This window comes from Macrotis lagotis, chromosome 1 (genome assembly GCF_037893015.1).
Source record: "Macrotis lagotis isolate mMagLag1 chromosome 1, bilby.v1.9.chrom.fasta, whole genome shotgun sequence".
In the NCBI taxonomy this organism is placed as follows: Eukaryota; Metazoa; Chordata; class Mammalia; order Peramelemorphia; family Peramelidae; genus Macrotis; species Macrotis lagotis.
Genome location: NC_133658.1, coordinates 554514732 through 554536461, shown reverse-complemented (window position 1 = coordinate 554536461; position 21730 = coordinate 554514732). Strand labels below are relative to the sequence as shown.

General features: G+C 34.8%; 1 pseudogene; it reads left to right on the top strand.

Annotated features, from left to right (window-relative positions):
* Positions 1 to 13835: 13835 nt before the first annotated feature.
* Positions 13836 to 19211, top strand: LOC141507638 (aurora kinase A-like; annotated as a pseudogene).
* The last annotated feature ends 2519 nt before the right edge of the window (positions 19212 to 21730 follow it).

The window sequence follows — 21730 nt, the reverse complement described above, 5'->3', positions numbered from 1 at the left end:
AATCAGAACATCGTTCACTGTGACAGCAATATTATAAGATATTCAACTGATAGTAACTTTAACGATTCTTGGAAACATAATGATCCAAGACTACTCTGAAGGACTTATCATGAAAAATGCAATTTATCCCCAGAGAGAAAACTGATGCTGTCTGAATATAGATTGAAGCATACTTTTAAAAAATTTTCTTATTGTTGGGCAAGCCACTTAACCCCATTGCCTTGAAAATAAAATAAAATGAAAAATTTTCTTGTTGGTATTTTTTGTTTATGTTTTCTTTTGCAACATGACTAATATGGAAATATACTTTGGTTGACTACACATGTATAACCTATATCAAATTATGAGAGAGAGAGAGAGAGAGAGAGAGAGAGAGAGAGAATTTGTAACTTAATATTTTAAACATGAACATTAAATTTTTTTTACATGTAATTTGAGGAAATATAAAATAACATTTTGTTTTTGTTTTTGTAAGGTGGTAGGATTAAGTTACTTGCCCAAGTTCACATAGCTAGGTAATTAATAAGTGTCTGAGGCTGGGTTTGAACTTCACTCATCCTGACTCCAGGGCCAGTGCTTTATCTACTTATTCAACTGCCTTAAATAAGTTTTTTTAAAAAAAATTTTATATAAGGAGATTTTCTTTCTTTTTTAAAAGATGATACATATATGATTCCTGCATTCACTGACTCATGAAATGGTAGTTTTTCATTTAAATCTGACTATAGATACTTACATATTTGTTCAATTAAAAAAAGTTCATTGTAAAAATACCATCTTTAAAAAAATATATAAACTCATTCTAACTGGGTCACTCTGGAGAAGCAAATAAAATTGTTTGATCCTCTCATGAATGTTTGAATTGACCTATGTGGGCTCCTTCCATCAATGTATTCTGTGTGACTTATCCCTGCATTACCACAAATTATCTATGTTATATTCACACAGAACACTGAAGGCAGCTAAGTGGCTCAGAGAATAGAGCATTGGACTTTGAGTCAGGAAAATATGATATCCTGTCTGGCCTCAGATACTAACTAGTTGTGTCTCTAGATATGTCACTTAACCTCTGCCTTAATCCACTAGAGAAGGGAATGACAAACCACTCCAGTATCTATGTTAAGAAAACCCCATTCTTAGCACTAGAATGTTATGGCCCATGGTCTTACAAAGAATTGAACAAGACTGTACAACACCACCACTCCCACACTGGAAAGGGAGGTCAAACTTTAGAGAATTAATTCTGAACTAGAAGCAATCATAGAACATCATCAGAAGACTTGCAGATAGAGAGAGAGGGAGATCTTTGCAATAGTTTGGGATCATTGAAATTGCTGCATAATTTACCGAACGCATATTGGTTTGATCTCTTATACAATTAACCTAATGCAATCCTGTGTCTGGCTCATTTTCTATCTGCAGTATCTGTTCAAAATATGTTTGTATGCATGTTATATGTAATTAATGGACTGACTTGATAGAATTGTGATGCCATCAAGCTATGTGTCAGTCTGGTAATACATAGATCTCATCCACTTTTACAATGAAGTAGAAAGTCTAAAAGTATATGTTGATAGCTTATAGCATCTTTTAGAGTTCTTCTTAGATTCTTCTCTCCTTCATTCTCTATAATACATGCTAGTGTATTTGTAGCAATTCATGTTGATCTATTGCCTTATGCTTATCAAGAACACTGTAAGATAACCAATTGACCCATTAATTATTGTTCTTTTTATCTTTGAACACTTGATAAAATCAGTTTCTATATTTGTTTCTCTTAGAAGAATTCTTGAGTTTACCATGCCTTTGTGTTTTCTGATTTCATTTATATTGACAGTGACATTACTGCTATAGATGGTCTATGGATGGTCACTGGAAAAAAAAGAAACTCATATTAACCATACTGATAGTTAAATGAATGTTTTGAGATAGCTAATAAACACTGTGATTCTTGGCTCACTCTATCCCTTTTTCCTCTCCCCACCCCATCATTTTGAGAGTAGATAGGGATTCACAAAGAAGGGAGAGGAATTTAATTTTTTTTATATATTTCATGGTTTGCTCTGGCCAAAAACGAGAGCAAGCTAGGCTAAATGCCTAGAGAAACAAGTGAAGTCAAAACAAACTGGCAAGATGCCCAAAAGTCCATCAGAAAGAATAGAAAGGAGGTGCTGAAAAATGCCAGTGATTCTTACCTAATCTTCATTGGACATTAGTGTATTCAGAATGTTCAGCATGTGCTAGGTCTTATACAATAGATTCTACTTGAATAGAAAACTCATTCTGAATCCTGAAAAACAAAAAACAAAAACCAAAAAACACAGATTTCAGTAAAGCCAAGTCTAAGGGAATATGGTAGTAGCTTAAGGTGGCAGCAGGACTCATATCAAATCCACTTAGACTTTTTTCTGTGTCCTTAGATAAATATAATTCATAACTCTTTATCTCAATTTTTCATTTGTACAATTTGGATCTCTATATTGTCTCAAGTAAATTTTATGAGCATTAATATGAGATTATATAATTTTTTTAGGTTTTTACAAGGCAATAAGGTTAAGTGACTTGCCCAAGGCCACACAGCTAGGTAATCATTAAGTGTCTGAGGCTGGAATTGAACTCAGGTCCTCCTGACTCCAGGGCTGGTGCTCTATCCACTGCACCACCTAGCTGCCCCAAGATCACATTTTTTTTTAAATTAAGATCCTTAAAAGAAAGGGGACTGATTCTTCATTTTCTTCATATCATGCCACACAGAGCGAAAAGTCCTAGGTCTAGAGTAAAAGAATCTGAGTTCAAATTCCACCTCTGATTCATATTCCTTGTATAATATTAAGCAAGACACAACCTTTCTGGGACTTTGTTGCTAATCTGTAAATTGAGAAAGTTGGACAAAGCTTCTAAAGTCCTTTGTAACTCTAAATCCACGATCCCATGAGAATGCATAAAGCTGTGTTAGAAATTGAATCTAGGGGCAGCTAAGGTGGTACAGTGGATAGAGCACCAGCCCTGGAGTCAGGAGGACCTGAGTTCAAATCTGACCTCAGACACTTAATGATTACCTAGTTGTGTGTGCAAGCCACTTAAACCCATTTGCCTTGCCAAAAAAAACCTAAAAAAAAAATAGAATCTATGTGTTGATGATACCTTACTTCTAATCAGTCTTATATAGAATTTTAATATGGAGGGAAAAAAGATCCTTAATTTTTTGTAAGATAAGAAGCAGAACAAAAGAATTATTCCTCTATCCCTGTTGATCCCATCATGAGCATGAAACTTTATCAAAAAATCATAATAACCCAGAGATATTCCAAAATAAAAGGCAATCCAACAACAGCAACAATAACAACTGCAAAACATACATGTATCTTGATCCTTTTTAAAACTGGAATTGCATACCATAAAAAGAATGGTGACAGAAATATCGATTTTGAGCTAGAAGAGATTTACAGACCACCTATTCAATCCCTTCATTTTACAGATGAGTAAACTGGAACAAACTTGCCCAAGGTCATATATCAAAAGTGAAGTTTGAATTGAGGTCCCCTGATACCAAAACAAGCTGTATAATATTATTTATCACATTAGTTTTCCTGACATTAATAGGTCTCAAATAAAGAGGTCTGGATGTGACTCACAAAACTCTTAAATGTTACCTGAATCAGATTAAAATATAATTTAGAAATATTTAATAAAAATATAATAAAATGTAGATAATGTTAATATGTGGTTTTCTAAGTCAGAAAGTACTTTCAAGGAATCCTTATGTATGGTTTAGTGGCCCCCATTTTTATTTAAATTTCATACCACTGATATAGAAAACCATTGGCAGTTATAAATAAGGTAACTGATCTTGAGGCATCATTTATTCCTAAAATTTTTAATCTGGGAGTCTGTTATTCAGTAGATGATGCAACAGAGGAGATTTCAGAATCTAAGCATTCTCTTAAGAGATGCTGTGAGATTAAGAATGATTGAGCATTATGGGATTGATTTACACATCTGCAACTATATTAACATTTCCCATAAGCAAATCCCAAACCCTTTTCCTGGGCTTGGTCCTTTTTTTTTAATGCAACCAATGAACTAGTAAATATATAAAAGCCTTCATTATTTAGAAAACAGAGCTTGTCATGAAACCTGCATTTGGCAAGCCTTCCCTATGGAGACTCACACTGATCAGGCCATGTCAGGTTGCATTATTCAGTCTTATTAAGACTGCCTCACAGACCCGATCACCACATTCCCACTGGAGCAGTGTGATGGGAGAGTTCTCCCTACATGTCTTCCTAAGAGGAGATTGGAGAAATGCCTTATTGAGAGTGGTGGAGAAGGCAATAGTAGCTTAATGAAGGATCACATCAGAGCATAATTAACTGAAACCCTAGCCCCATTACTATTTCCCTCTGCAGTTTCATCAATTTGTCACCTGTGAGGGTCTCTGCTAACCTCTATTTAACTAAAAACTCTGATCTTAGGAGATGTTATTAAAATAAAATGGAAGAGGCCACGATAGAGAGGGAATTTCAAAAACTGCTTTAATGAAAACATCTTTTATTCTCTTTACTTGAATGTGACCCAGCCCTTGATCTTGCCATTAGCTTAGCTAGATTCTGACTGGATCAAAAGAAACATGCTTCAGAGAACAGACAGCAGTGTCAGAAAAAAAGGGAAGAGATTGCCAAGAAACCCATTTAGCACCAATGGTGAATATTTATTTGGATTGTGGCAAGTGCTGTTAGAAACATATCAAGATGCAATATGCTTAATCTTTTTGTCACATCAAATACCCCATCCTTTGAAGGGGAGTGGAATATCATTTTGGTTATAACAAAGACTATGCAATTCATCCTTGAAATTCAATTGGATGGGATTGAAAGTCAGAATTGGTGGCAAATATGTTCTTTAAAAAGTTCTTTCCTATTCTTTCCTCTTTTACACTTTTCTTAATTGATTACTTGTAGAAAGAGTTAAAAATAAGTCATTTGACTCCTCATGCCTTCCTGTTTATGTGTGCCACTCCTTTTTGCGAAAGTAAGAACTCAGAACCATTTTTGAAGCTGTTTCATCGAGTACTGTGATGTCATTCAATTAATGAAGTGCTTATTATTTGTTTATCAAGGATGAGACTCAGATACAAAGACAGATGATAATATGGTACAGTGGAAAGATCTTGGTACTTTTGGAGGTAGAAAACCTTTCTTGAAGTTATACTCCTTATAAAATGTATTTTAAGCTCCTCAGTCCTCAGATAGGTCTACCTAAGACAAAAGGGAAAGATAAAGGTTTTGTCAAGATCATAGCAATGATCTTGTGACAAAAATCCATCACCATACAAATCCTTCTAGGTATTTGTATATATAGTACGTGTGTGTGTGTGTGTGTGTATAAATATATGTGTATATATACCTTTGTATAAATATATATACTTATTTTACCTGTATACATTTTTATACTATATTATGTTATATGCTTATACATTTATAGATGTCTAAATCTATGATTCCTTTGATTTAGGGAGAGCTTGATAAGGAACATTCCTCCATTGATGGATATCAGCAACTATTCTACAACTTGTCTTTTTATGTCAGTCCTCAATTTTATTTCTTTACATTGCTTATGAACTTTACTTTCAATTTTTATTTTTATCTTTTGAATGTTATTTTATCTTTTCAATTACATACAAAGATAGTTTTCAACATTTATCTTTTTGTAAATTTTTGAATTCTACATTTTCCTATCTCTTTTGCTTTCCTCACTCTTCTCCATGACAGTGAGTAATCTGATAAAAGTTATACATGTATAATCGTAATTATATTGTGAAAGAAGAATCAGAACTAAATAAAAAGGGAAAAAATATAAAGCAAGTTTTTAAAAGTAAAAATATTATGCCTTGGTCTTCATGGATGGCATTTTCTTTTAGAATTATCCTTGTCTTTTAGACAAGAATTAGACGAGACAAGAATTATCCAAGTCTTTTAGAATTATCCTTGATCACTGAACTTCAGAGAGGAGTTTAGTCCATTATAATTGATCATAATGTGTATGATATTCTACTGGTTCTATGCACTTCACTCAGCATCAGTTCATGCAAGTCTTTCCAGACTTTTTCTGAAGACCAGTTGCTCTTGATTTTTTTTAAAGTTTTTTCAAGGCAGTGGGGTTAAGTGACTTGCCCAAGATCACAGAGCTAGGTAATTATTAGATGTCTGAAGAGGGATTTGAACTCAGGTTCCTCCTGAGTCCAGGGCAGGTACTCTAACCACTGTGCAACCTAGCTGCCCCTTGCTCATGATTTCTTACAGAACAATTTTACTGCAGTGCATTCATATACCATAACTTGTTCACCTATTCCCCAGTTAATGGACATCCCCTCATTTTCCAATTCTTTGCTACTACATGTGGCATGTGGATCCTTTCCCCTTTTTTAAATGATATCTTTGGAATGCAGACTTAGTAGAAGTTTTGCTAAATCAAAGGGTATGCACAGTTTTATTGCTCTTTGGTCACAGTTCCAAATTATTCTCTAGAATGTATAATTTATAGTCTTAAAGAACTATTTTGAACACTGAGAAATTCAATGACTTTTAGTGATTCATATAACTAGCATGTGTCTGAGTCAAATCTTGAATCCACATCTTCCTAACTATATGAACATATTTTGTGCATCCCTTCCTCCCATCCCTTCTTCCTTCCTTCCTTCCTTCCTTCCTTCCTTCCTTCCTTCCTTCCTTCCTTCCTTCCTTCCTTCCTTCCTTCCTTCCTTCCCCCTTCCTGCCTGCCTAACTGCCTTCCCTCCTTTCTCCCTGCCTTCTTCCTCCCTCCATCCTTCCCTCTCTCCTTCCTTTCTCCCTTTCTCCATCCTTCCCTCTCTCATTCCTTTCTCCCTCCCTCCTTCCCTTCCTCCTTCCTTCCTTCCTTCCTTCCTTCCTTCCTTCCTTCCTCTTTCTCCCTTGCTTCCTCCTTTTCTTTATATGCATATATATAGCATATTATATATTTTAGAAATATTTTTATGTATATATAGAGACAGAGAGAGAGGGAAGAGGCAGTTAGATGACTCAGTGGATAGAATGCTAGACCTGGAGTTAGCAAGATCTAATTCAAGTGTAACTCAGGCAAATAACTGTGTAAATTAACTTCTGTTTTCTTTAATGCACTAGAGAAGGAAATGGCCAACCACTCCATGACAAGAAAATTCCATGGGCAGTATTGGCATGCCATGGTACATAGGGTCAGAGGGAATCAGACATGATAGATAGTGACAGATCCTCTTCCATTCTAATGTTTAGGGCTTTAATTTTTCTTAGATGGATTCATGTCTATATGTTTATTTCTCTTAAGTGGGTTCATCTCTAACAATCACATCTTACTTTTCTTTTTAATCATGTTGCTTTTCAAAGCATTCAAATAGACATAACTTCCAATAAAGTAGGTTTTCAGAAATGACAGTGAATTAGATGTTTGAGAGTTAGTAAAATAAATTCTCTGTTGGAAAAAGTAAATTAGAAACCTAGTTTAAAAAAAAATTTTTAAGATATAAGAGTCATATAAAAGACAAGACTGACAAGAAAACAAGATTCCAGGCCCAGTCTTGCTGAATGCTATCTTTCTGATCTTGGGCAATTGAATCATCATCAATAGACTTTCCTTTACTATAAAATGAGAATAGGTAAATTATATCTAGGTCTGTTTTATTTCTTTTATATGGAAACTATTATACAGAGTCCAGGGCATGACCAAAACTCTGTATTCACTCACACTGGTTCTCATCTGGAGGACCTGCCTGTGTGGTGAGGATTTCTCTCTTAGACTCATTTCACTCATCTCCTATTTTCCAGGAAAATCTATAAATATTGTTCATAGCTCAGGGTTTCTCCATATTGGTAATAGGATCATCATTCCTGCACAATCACTCAGTGCACATTGGTGCTTAGGATAGCCTTTATTGAATATTCACAAAAAAAGATAAAAGAAGCAAAGGACTCATTCAAACCCCTGAACAGTTATGGAAACATGAAAAGTACTTGAATAACCAATCTTACTCAAGGTAAAAAGTCAACATGCTTTTGGGAGCTATAGAGAAAGCAATCCTTTCCAATCATGCTCACACTGTCTGTACAATTTTTGGCAATAAATAGCAAAGACGAGGGCTAAATAAGAACTTGATGACCTCTTCCTTGTTCCCCTATGATAAAGTTCCTATATTCACACCTCAAAGTTCACATTAGCAATCTGCCTCCTTTTCAAAGAATTACACTATTAAAGAAAACTTTTCCATCTTAGAGAACTGTGCTTGAACACTCCTGGGGAATGCTTGACCTTGGAACCTCTTGAATTTGGGACCATCCAAGAGGTAAGTCTCAAGGCTAGAAAAGTTCTAAGGATGTCTCTTCTCAGGTTATTATGAATATATAGTATATTTATATGATTATATAGTGGAACTATAACAGTGTCCTGGTTTCTGTCATATGATGGACATGAAAAATTCATTCTCAGGATTTCTAATTTCTAACCTGTATTCTGAAAAGGAAAGAATAAAGGGAAAAAGGCAGCCAAGAACTTGAGATCCATGAATTACTCTATCAGGACACTTGAATAAGCAGGTGTAGTTAATCATGTTGTTCTTCTGCTAATCACTCCTAAAAGCTCCTGAGATAAAGAAGAGAAAATTTTCTTTCTCCATTCTCCTCCCATGCTACACTCTAGAAAAAGATACAAAAGAGAAAGGCATAATATTGTCAATATTTTGATGGGAAGAACTTAAATTGATCAGGGACTCCCAAATCAATTGCTTCATTACATCACTTTTATCTGTCATCCATTTTCCCCTTCTATTTCTCCTAGAGCATACCAGAGTAAGAAAAATGACCCTTAAGTGTCACATCAGAGTACTACAAGTGAATTTTAAAAGAATAATTATAAGATTTTTAAAAGAGGAAAATTATCATGCACTTGATTTCTTTCAGAAATGTAATTACAACTGAATTTGGTATTCTATTAGAAAATTCTTTCTTAACTGAATTTGTTTGATTCACTATGATACTCAAAAAGAATATGTTCAACCGAATCATCATCAAAAAGCATTTATTAAATACCTAATTGAATGTAGGGCTTAAATACTCTCCTTATCCTCAGACATGTGAAATTTAATCCCTTCATTTGAATATATCTTAGAGCTTATCAGAACAATCTGTTAAAAATATCTATCTTCTAACAAACTCTTACTTAAAGAGAAGGTTTGAAAGTAATTTCTCTATAAGGGGAAAAAAGTTCTGGTCATACAATTTGCATGTAGGATATGGTAATTAATTTCCAAGTTATCTCCATACATAATACCAAAAGACATGTATACACAAACCCAGGTGAGAAAACTTCTGTATGATGTCATCAAGTTAGGGATAAAAAAAACTTGTTGAGGGTATTGTTATAGAGTGGAAGGATAATAGGAGTAGCATATGGCAGCTGTGGAAACAGCAAAACTACTATATACAAACAGAACAGCTAACATGGGAATTCAAAATCTGTATTTGCCTTGGGATCAGTGATTATGCTTGCAGATACCAATATACTAAGGCTATTGGTTCTTCCCTTAGCCTTCCTTTATAGGGAAATAAGACTGAATTTCTCTGGGGGAAGGGAGAAGTCTTAGCAATGACACTCATTCAGACTTGATGATTCATTATTAATTCCTACTACATTCATATATATATATATATATATATATATATATATATATATATATATATATATATATATATATTCTAAGACTTTTCCAAAGTTTGTTTTTCTATTTTTATATAAAGAATGTTGGAGGGGCAGCTAGGTGGTACAGTAGATAGAGCACCAGCCCTGGAGTCAGAGGACCTGAGTTCAAATTTGGTCTCAGATACTTAATAATTACCTTAGCTATGTGTCCTTGGGCAAGTCACTTAACCCCCATTGCCTTGCAAAAAGAAAAAGAATGTTGGACTAGAAATGGTAATGCCAAAAAAAATGACAATTACAACATTTTTTAAATACACAGAAGAAAATAGTAGTTCTGAAGGAAATACAGTCAAGAGAACAATTTTGAAAGTAACTTGTTGAATCTGTAATGTATTTTTTTCAAAGCAAATAGGGTGAGAGTTTCACTGTTTCATATGTTACATTATTTTTATATTCTGCTTCATATATGTAAATGGTATTTTTTATGTTCAGAATATGAAATTGATTGATTTAAAGCTAAATTATAAATTAAGAGCATATTTTGAACACCTTTAAGTAGCTTTGAGTTGTTTTCAGAAATGAAATCTAATTCTCTTGAGGCAAGTTAAAATGAGACAAATTATGATCACTTTTCTCAATGAAAGAATCCACATGAGTGGGGACATAAGCCAAAGAAATAATTTATTGAAAATGATCTACATAAAACCTAGTCTAAGTGTTCAGAAAGTATGATTTAGGTATCCAACTCAACATCCAGAGTATATACACAAATTTCAATATGCAGACAGTTATATACCCTCATGTAGGAGGACACATAGTTGTATATGTCTACAAAGAGAGAGAGTCATAGCTATAAAAAGGGACTGGAATATATAGAGACTGGAATAATAAGGGAATATAGATAGATAAAGAAAACATAGGCTAGAAATAAGGTATGTCTTGGTGGGAGATAGAAAGAATACATAAGTAGATATGAATAGCTCACTACCAGGTTATTGTCATAGTTCAAGAATAAATTGATTTCTCTCCCTACTGTTTCCTGGCTTTCATCCTGTTCAACTGATTATTCCGTTTTAGGCACTTTTGCTATAATTATCATGAGCATGGGTTTCCTTGACTTCAAAGATCTTATACATCATAGGAAAGATACAGGTAAATCTAATAGAAGTAAAGGAAAGATAGAACAAAAAAGGGACTCTAGGAAGTTTTGAAAAGAGAGAGAGAGAGAGAGAGAGAGAGAGAGAGAGAGAGAGAGAGAGAGAGAGAGAGAGAGAGAGAGAGAGAGAGAGCACAACTACTAAGGAGAGGAAGGCATTCTTCATGTCAGTATTAGGAAATGAGGAAAGAGTAGATATCAGAAAACATGGGGGGACCATTCTTGCAAAGAGACAAGGTTATAAAACATAGAAAGAGAGTTGGAAATGACTTTAAAAATCAACTCTCCTCACTTTACAGCCAAGGAAACTGAGATCCAAGAAGATTAAAAACCTTAATCAAGGATATATAACATGTCCAGTTCTCAGTACAATCAATCTGATTTGACTGGAACTGAACAATCCAAGGAAAGTAATGCAATGTAAGAGCAGACTAGAAAGAAGGCAGCTTGGAGGCAGATCATTTCAATAAATTCCTTATGCCTATTTGTATCTTTCCTATGACTTATACATTCTTTGAGATCAAGGACTTTAATTTTTGTCTCTGTATCCCCAGTATCTTGGAAAGTGTGCTGCACGTGGTAGATCCTAATAAAAAAATTGTTGAATCTTTTCTAAATGACATCTCATGTTTTCTAATGAAATGTGTCATTTCTCCTTGGCTTTTTTGCTTTTTTATTCAAAAAAGATACTTGAATATCTTGATGAGGGTGACATTTTTTCACAGTAATGAAGTTTTTCCATTATTTTAATTAACATAAATATAAAAGACTATCATGAATAAGGATTATAAAGTAAAAACTAAAAAGATTATATATATATATATATATATACACAAAGATTGCAATATTTCAGAAATTATAAAACATACCATTCTCCCATAAGAAAGCTGACACTTTGTTATTTTCAATAGCATTTCTGATCAAAACCCACAAAAATGAAAAATCATCATCTGAAATCATGAAAAATAACAATGAGGAAACTTGAGCCAGTTAATTTATGTGTATGCATGTAAGCACATACATATATATCTAAATTATGATCATCCAGAAGGCGGGTTCCTGTTTGCTTCTTAATTACAGTACTCGTTTTTGTGCAAAATAGCTCTTAAAATATTTTTGCAGAGATTTATTCTCCTTTGTAATTCTATCTAGTGATTTTTATAATCCACTGAAGTTTCTCATTAAGCATTTGAAAAATAAATAAGGAGCTATGGTGAGTGAATGTGGATTGAGAAACTGAATGTTCATAAAACAAGCCTTACCACCACAAATAACTGAACAATTTCTAATTTGATTCAATCAGGTTTTTTTAAATACTAGAATTGAAATTTGAAGTTATTATTTTCCTCCTCTGCTGCCTTTAATTAAAACAAACCTGAAACAGCTTGCAATTTAGGGAAATTAGTTCTTAAAAAGCAAGATTATTTACCACATGGGTGTTCTCTAGGTTCCAGATTTTCAGTAGATACCACATCCACTGATCATACTGGGGAAGGGTGACATAGGTCTCAGAAAATAAGTGGAACCTGATGTTAGCAAAATCTGAAATGCACAGGCTCTTTATGATTTCAAAGAATAATCCATGAATTAAATATTAGAGTAAAATCCCTTTTCATTCCCTGTGACTAGAGGAAAATATATATAGAAATAGGCCAAATAAACCAGTCCTTTGATTTTTACTATTGCATTCTTTAAAAAGAAATTACATTCTAAGTCAAAGATCATTTATAATCTATTTCAATGGACAGAATTACCGCAGGCAGAACAAACTGAAAAAAATAAAAGATACTTCATATAGTTTTCTTTTTTTTATATACCAGTGAATGATCTGGAACAGGCCTAGGATTTGACTTGGCAGACAAGAAACAGATTGTCATTTTAAATAAAAAGGAATAACTTAGGCAAAAAAGGAGTATCCGAATTATTTCTGAAGGGAATAAGAAGACAGTTTTTGATTTGAGGAGAGAATTTATAGAGAGGGGAATGGAAAATTATTTCAGATAAGCTTGAATGAGGAGGGAAAGACCACTTGATGGAGGGACTAAAATGGCAGACTAAATTAAGAATTCATACTTGAGCCAGAAAGGGAAGAATTCATTGTAATAAGAAAGAAATATGATAATGAGAACTATTTTAGCTTGATTAAACTGACAGTGATAAGATTGGAAGGAGGAAAGAACAATTAGGCTGAAAGTCATTAAAGCTATATGGGAAGGAAACACCTAGACTAAGATGATGGTAGAGGTAAATCTGATAGAGTAAATGAAAAATTGCTAAGATTTCATGACTGGGTATGAGAACAAAGAAGAGGGAAGAGTTAAAGAATATTAATGCTACTGGCAGAAATTAAGAATTTTGCAAGAGGAGTTGGTTTGGGATCAAGTAAAGAGGTGCGTATGTGGGGTCTGTGTATGTGTTTGTGTGTGTGCAGCTTAAGTTGTCAGCAAGATATCCAAATGACTATAAGAACAGTTGGAAATATGTGAGTATATATAAAATGAGAGTTCTGAGATAGAGAAAGACATTTTGGTGCCATCACTATAGAAATTGGTATAATGGGAAAAGAGAAGAAAAGTGGAACACTGAGACTGGAGGGAAATTCATATGTATGAAGTGGGATGAGAAAGAAAAGACAAAAACAAGTAGTAAGAAATGGGAATTAAAAGTGAATCTTTTCAAGTTACAAAGAAGACAATAGAAAGGGGTTTTTTTTAGTATGTGGGTGGATAAACATAAATGAACTAGGGAGAAATAGGAAATTATGATGCTTTATCTATTCGCATTCTCCAAAGGGATTTTAATATAATAGTAAATCCTTGGGTGCAGGGGAATGGAGCACAAGGGTATGCTCTGTTCTTCCAAGCCTCTCACTTGGCCCATTGTTTTGTTTTACTATTTTGTTTTACAGATGAAATTTGATCAAAATAAGCATCAAGACAGAGAGAGCAAATGAAGTTGCCAAAAGCTACAAGAGATGCGTAGTGTGGTAGAATGTGGGATGAGCCATGAACTCTGTTGCTTGTTTTGCCTTGTTGATGGTGTACCCATTAAGGAGCTTTTACAGGTTGGAGCTACACTTAATAAGTCAATAAGCCTTTATTAGACACTTATTATATGAGAGGTATTGTGTTAAGCATTGGAAATATTAAGGAGAAATAGAGAGAATAGTTTGGTGAGAAATGAAGAGTTGGTTAGCTATGGTGCCTTTCTTAAATGGAGATTCTAGGGGGAAGCACTTTTCTCTCTGGTCAAGAGGAAGTGCCCCAGGAGTGAAGAGTACATCCAGGGTAAGAATTCCAGGGCTGAAGTGATTTTTTTCAGGAAAAAGAGGTATTCCTAAGTTTCAGAGAAGCTTGAATTGAAGAGCATCCTTATATGCATCGGCAACTATCTCAAGCTTTTCATTGCTCAGTCACTAGTAGCACAGGGACACACTCCCACCCCAAATGCTGGACTGTAATCAAAGACAAAACTAAAAATCTTTACACCTGGGCCAAACAGAACAAAAACAGTTGGGGAAAGGAACATAATACTCAATTCATTTCGGAGAGTGGTTATGCAGAGACCACAGAACATGGTAAAACCACATGTGAGAGTGAGAAACAAAGTGGATTGAGCCAGATAAAACTTCACCTAGAGTTCAGCTACTGAAGAATGGAACCTGCTGTTGGTAACCTCTTAATTTAGCTAATTATTCTTATGACTAGATGCTAAACGAGTTGATTTTGTGTTTCTAGGTCAAAGTGCTATTGCCCCTCTATTTGTTGATGTTCTGAGATAAAGCCTTGGTTATTCAATCCTCATTATATCTCAAATTGTTGAATCTATACTAACTTTAGAATAATTCTTAAACCATAATGTGGATCAAACTCAACTCTTACTACTTCCAGACAAAATCTGCTTCTGTATTAGCTGTCCCTATGTTCTGTTCTGTGTATGGTTCATCTCTTTTTACAATGACTCCTACCTTTAGAGAGTAACACACCACCTGTTAGGCAGGTTGCATACCTATCTCTAAACAGCTATTCCTTGGAGTGTCACAAAGAACCAGATGTTGCAGCATTGACATTTCTTGGCAGATGAAGGAAGCATAAGCGATTGGATGGTCAAAGCACTGGTGTAGCCACATGATGGAGTAGAAGAGGAGAGGACAAGAGGCAAAGTAAATTCCTTACAAAGAAGAAATTTATTCATAGTTCACAATGTTTTTGTTCAAATTCTACTTTCCTGGGACAAATTGTTTTGCTGTTGTTCTTATTCACTCTTCATTCTTTTTTTTTTTAGGTTTTTTTTTTCAAGGCAAATGGGGTTAAATGGCTTGCCCAAGGCCACACAGCTAGGTAATTATTAAGTGTCTGAGACTGGATTTGAACCTAGGTACTCCTGACTCCAAAGCCAGTGCTTTATCCACTGTACCACCTAGCCACCCCACTCTTCATTCTTGGAAAGAATCAATAACATGACAAGGGCTGCTGTCTAGATGTGCATGTGAATTGAAAATAAGTAAATATAAGTGACGTAGAGCTTACTTTCCTCCAGAGTCATTGAAGAACAGAAGCAAGACAAAAGTCAAAATGACCATTAATGACTTGATGTCATGAGTGATCTTGAGCTTTCAAATTAAGGTCTCTCCTAGGTTTTAATTTGTCTGAGGTCATGCCCATTCAGTGATTAAGATATGAATAAGAGCTGAGACAAAAGAAGACTCAATTACTGACATAGTTTGCACATAGTGTATGATTCATATGTTAATGATGATGTCAGTGATAGCTTGTATTGCATATGAGAACATGACATACTGACCTACTGAAACTCAAATTTTCAAGAGATTTTCAAATACAATGTGAAGTTTCTATTTTTCCATTGCTTAGCAGTGCCATGCTGTTTTTCTTCTCTTATTCCAGGAAGGGGAAAAAAAAAGTTCCATGAGTAGAGGTGTTTTCCATTAATTATAAGAAAGAAGCAATACTTTTTGATGAATGAGAGTATTTGTAAAAAATAAGGAGGAATCTAGCTCTTTTTAAAGCTAGCTTTGACTTGACTTGTTCATAAAGTCAAAACAAAATGTTTGACATTAAAGATAGACTGGGAACAAATCTTTGTGGTCCTAAGAGTAGAGACTCATCTATTATGAATGGAGATAAGGAAATATGTCCCTGGTTTTGATTTCAAACATCTCTCTGTTACTTTTGTAAAAAGTTTTGGCTTCCATAAAATAATGAATTTCCCTAAAATGTTTTTTATTGAATCCATTATATGTCAGAGTTTTTAAAGGCACTTAAATAAAAAGTAGTGGATTGCCTGTTGGTTTTTCTTTATTATATAAATGGAAACCTGTTTTATATGTATGATAATGAATTTAGGTTTAAAGTGATTCTGATTCCTTTTTGCAAGACTATCAAGGGAATTAAATAAAATAAAAATTGAGAGTCTGCTGTTTTGTCAGAAACAAACTGAAAGGCAAGGTCCCAAATACAGAATCAAGTTCTAAAATGATTTTTGATTAGATTCAATATTTGCCTAATTGAAGTTTTCCTTCAATCAACAAAAAGCTTCTTTTCCCCTCTGACTCCTTCAATGATGCATTTAAAAAGAATTTATTTTCTTTAATTCTCTGAAAACTAGTTCACACTATTCCTTGTAGCTACCACTCTGTTTTGGCTCTCTTGAGCACCAGAGTTCTTATAGCAGACTGAAGATTCTTCAGGACTACATTTAGTCTCACTTAGCACCATTCTTTGAACCCTAAAATTTGGTTTTCTATTTCAGATTCCATAGAAATAACTCTTTTACTATATTATAAATGCCATGCTGTATTTTTTCATGTTTTCCCTTAAGAATAGCATAGTATAGTGGTGCAGTGAATAGAGCACTGGCCCTGAGGTCCAGGAGTACCTGAGATCAAATCCAGCCTCAGACACTTAATAATTACCTAGCTATGTGGCCTTGGGCAAGCCACTTAACCCTACTGCCTTGCTAAAAACCTAAAAAAAAACAATAGAATAGTGTATTGTACATAATAGGTATTTCACAAATGTTTCCTGAACCACCCTTTCTCCCTTCCTTCATTGAAGAGGTGAGAGAATACAGGCATGAAAAACTGCATATCCTTGTCAGATGGGTTAGTTATGGCTGTTTTGGTAGTTCTCCTTCCTCCTCCTCCTGGTTCCCATCTTCCTCCTCCTTCTCCTTCCCCTCATCCTCCTCCTCTTCCTCTTCCTCCTCCTCCTCCTCCTCTTCCTCTTCCTCTTCCTCCCTCTCCTTCACCTTCATCTTCTCTTTTTCATTCATCTTCATTTTCATCATCCTCATCTTCTTCCTCTTCCTCCTCCTTCTTCTTCTTCCTTCATTTCTTTATGAATTTTCAACTTGTTATTTGAAACCAAGTACCAAATCACTTTTAAATCATTTCTAGATCATTCTGACTACATTCCAGCATCCTCTGTTTCCCAAACTCAACACTCTCTCCTCCTCTACTGGTTTGGACTTAGCCTGGGTTCCTGAATTCTGATAGGTGAGGTTTTGTCTTATTTTTCTTGTCACACTATATACCAGTCATTTCCATGTCATTATGCCATGAATCCTTTGTCCTCTTTCTAGTTCCTTTTTTGTGTTTCCTTCCCCATTAGACTACAAGTCCTTAAAGGTTGAAACTATTATGTTTACTTCTGCTTGGAAGCCCAAGACTTAGAACAGTATCTGGCAAATAGTAATTATTTAAAACATGTTTTATCATCCATTAAGTTTTTGTGAAAATGAAAGCTCTCTGAATAAAAAATAAATAAATAAAAGGGCTATATTCAGAAATGGTCATTTAAATATAAAATAAAGAAGAGGAAAGATAAACACAGAAGTTATTATTAAAATATAAGAATATTTCTTGACTTATATAGCATAATGCTAATGATATAATGGCATGCAAATACATATTTCTCATATTTTGTTCTATCTTTAACATTTAGTTTTTTAAATGACCAAACACTTCTCCCAGAAACTTGGAAAATAATCCAGAGTTTTCGACAAGGGATAATTTAACCTGGGTCAAAGACAGTTGCACTGGGGAAGGAAGCACAGTTTGGAAACACTTTGATTTTGGGACCTGGAAAGTGGGAAGTAGTAGTAATGCAGAGGGTAAGAGAGGTTGAGTCTCAGGTGAATGCTGCTAAAAACTGTGAGATACTCCCGTTCCTAGTACAGCCACAACTGTGGTCATACTGATCTCTGGGATGGCCTCTGTATTAATGGGACTGGGGAAGTGGTATGCCAGTGATTGTTTAATAATCAACTCTCCATGAGAAAAATGTATACATAACACACTTTAAAAAATTATTTTATTTTTCCCCAATTATGTGTAAAAACAAACTTTAACATTAGGATTTTTTTTTAGGTTTTTGCAAGACAAATGGGATTAAGTGGCTTGCCCAAGGCCACACAGCTAGGTAATTATTAAGTGTCTGAGACAGGATTTGAACCCAGGTACTCCTGACTCCAAGACCAGTGCTCTATCCACTGTGCCACCTGTAATTCATCCTACATCAAGACTACTACCATCAAGACAGTAGGCATTGAGGACTTTAAAAGTGGTCAACCTTTGGGAAAAGGAAAGTTTGGAAATGTTTACTTAGCACAAGAGAAGCAAAGTGTTCTTTTAGGACCGAGTGAGAAAGCAGGAGTTGAAAATCAACTGAAGTGAGAAGTAGAAATATAGACACATCTTAGGCATCCTAATATTCTGAGATTATATGGTTATTTTCATGATACTGTAAAAGTATATCTAATTCTAGAATTTGTACCTCATGGAGAAGTCTATAGTGAGCTTAAAAACTTTCTAAGTTTGATGAACAAATAACAGCTATGTGTATCACCAAACTGGCAGATATCTTATCATACTGTCACTCAGAAAAGGTGATTCATTAAGATATTAAGCCAGAGAACTAACTACTTGGATCAGATGGAGAGCCAAAGATTGTAGATTTTGCCCCATTATCTACGAGGACAACTCTTTGTTTCAAGCTTCATTAACTACCTCCTGAGATGATTGAAAGAAGGATGCATGATTAAAAGATGAACCTATAGAGTCTTAGAGTTCTGTGTTAAGAATTTGTGGTTGAGAAACCTCCTTTAGAGGCAGAAGTATATCAAGAAACTTATAGAAGCAATTCAAAAGTTGAATGTAAATTCCCTGACTATGTAATGAAGGGGCTAAAAATCTCAGTTCAAGACTTTTGAAGCACAATTCATATTGAAGCTGACACTAATGGAGCTCCTTGACCATTCTTGGATCATAGAAAATTCTTCAAAATCACCAGGCAGCTGAAAAAGCAAAGAGTCAAGTAGTGTAAAATCTTAAGATTCTTGCCTTCTAGGAAATTTGAGTCAATGTTACTATTGTTACCATACAGGAAATGCTACTGAAGTGGGATGTATTTGTCAGAAAGTGCCTTCTATCTGATTTCTTGAAGGGGAAAAAATAACTTGAATGGCCAATACCTTAACTTGTACTAGCTGTAATCTTGAATTCCATTAGTTAAATGAGAAAACCTAACTACACTTAAATGTTATTCAGAAATAAGATAGTTGAAGGAATAAAAGCAAAATGTAAATTCCTGTTACTTATTGACTCAGTCTTCTGAGGCAAGTAGATGCAAAGGAACTGCCAAAGAGCTTATGCTAAGTTGCCCTGGACACAATATTGATTTTACTGAGAAAGTTGGACTACTAACCCTGTGTTGTTTTTTAATTAATTGGGCAAATTTGAGGCTTTTGTCATGTGAACTGATCTGAACTAAATGGTAATTCTCTATGAACACTGATTTTCTTTTCTATACTGTTTGAATTTTGACTCTCCTACCAATTTATTAAAGACTTGTTTAAAAGCAAAAAAAGTAGACTTTTTGAAAATATGCATGCATTTGGTATTCAAGTAACACGGTCAACCCATCTAAGTTGTGTTCTCTGTACCAGCATTTGAAAGCTAGGCAATTCACCTTGAAAAGGGACCTCAGAGTCTGGTGCCTTATCTTGTAATATAATCTTCAAAATTTTTTAAGGCAATCCAAATGGAAGCAATTTAATTTCTTGATATGGAAGGTTTCATAAGCATACAATAATGAAGGCAGGGCAATGACTCTGTATACTTCCAGTTTGGTAGTCAGCCTAAATACCTTTTCTCTTATACACTTCCTTTCAGAACCTCCCAAACATTGTTGGCTCTGGAATTTGTGTGTCAATCTTATGAATTATGTGGACATTCTTAGAAAGTATATTTTCAAGGTGAGCAAACATCTACAGCATTCAAAATCTCTCCATTTGCTTTAACCAGTAGATGCCTGATGGTAGAGTCTTGGCTGAAGGAGAACCTCATTTTTCTTGGTGTTAATTGTCAGACCAAAAGAATCACAGATAGCAGAGAATCAATCCACATTCTGTGGCATCTCTGCCTTGGAGGTTACATTGAAAGCATAGTCACAATCATCTGTGAGCCGAGCCAAACATTATACAACTTTCCCTCCACTTCAGTTTTGACTTGTATCCTTTTCAAGGTAAAAATTATACCATTAGGAGGTAGCTGTTCTTGATGCCATTTTTATCCTTGTTACAGAATAAAATTACTAAAAAAATGATACTAAAAATCAGTGGATAAATCCATAGCCCTGCATCATTCCATTGGGGTCTGGGCAAGCAAGAGAGCATTGTCCATTATTCAGAAACCATGCAAACATGCCTTATGGTGTATAATATTGATGAACTTCAAATTTTGCCATGATCTTCCATAAACCTTCATGACTCACAGTGTCAAAGGACTTGGTCAGATTGATGAACATTGTGTACAGACATCTGTTTTGCTCCTGGCATTTCTCCTGGAATTGTTGGGCAGCAAACACCAAAGTGACAATTCCTCAGTACTTTCTGATTCCACATTGGTTTTTGGACAGATAACTATCTTCCAGATGAAAGACAAGCCTATTAAGGAAGTGTCTAACTGGCAGTTTTAAAAGAGAGATCCCCTTGTGATTCATACAGTACAACCCATTTCTTTTTCCTTTATAGAGATGGACAATGAAGGAATCCTTGAACTCCTGGGGGTTCACCTCCTCTTGCCATATAACCCAAAAAATTTTAGTCAGTTTTTGTATGTGTGCCACCTGCTTTGTAAATCTAAGCAGAATCCACAGCAAGTATTTTGCAACACAAGAAGAGCCTAATAGCATTCAAAAACCTCTTTTTCAGTTAGAAGTTTGACTAGAAAAGGATTGATTTCAACCTGAGATATTTGATCAATGTCTTCAGCATTGAATAATGACAGTCTGCTGAAAATACTATGGAAGTGTTCACCTCTCCAGGATCATATACTTATCTCTAATAAATATGACTCCATCAACAATGAGTAATCGAGATGCATCATAGGTCTTCAAGATGATTGAAAATGGCCCTGGATGTGAGTCAGTCAGGGTTAAATCAAATTTGAACTCAGGTCCTCCTGATTCCAGGGATGGTGCTCTTTCCACTGCACATAAACTATTAAATGCCAGTGCTTGTTGTTAGGGTACATCCATGAAACTATTGCATTTAGGTAAACTAAAAACAGTGTGAGTGATGAGATGGTCACGAGATGCATGAGTCTTCAGTAGTAAGTGCTTGTTGCTATTGCTCTTGCCAATTCCATTCCTCCCAAGGATTCTCTGCCATGTGTGATAGTCTATTCTGACTCTGGCATTAAAATCACTCAGAATCACAAGCATATTGTTGATGAGGGTCTCCAGGTCTTTATAAAATTATTCTTTTACCTCATCAGGGTTGTCATGGTGGGAGCAAATGCAATGATGATAGTGGCATGACATGTTCCTGAAAGTGATAATCAAATTGTAA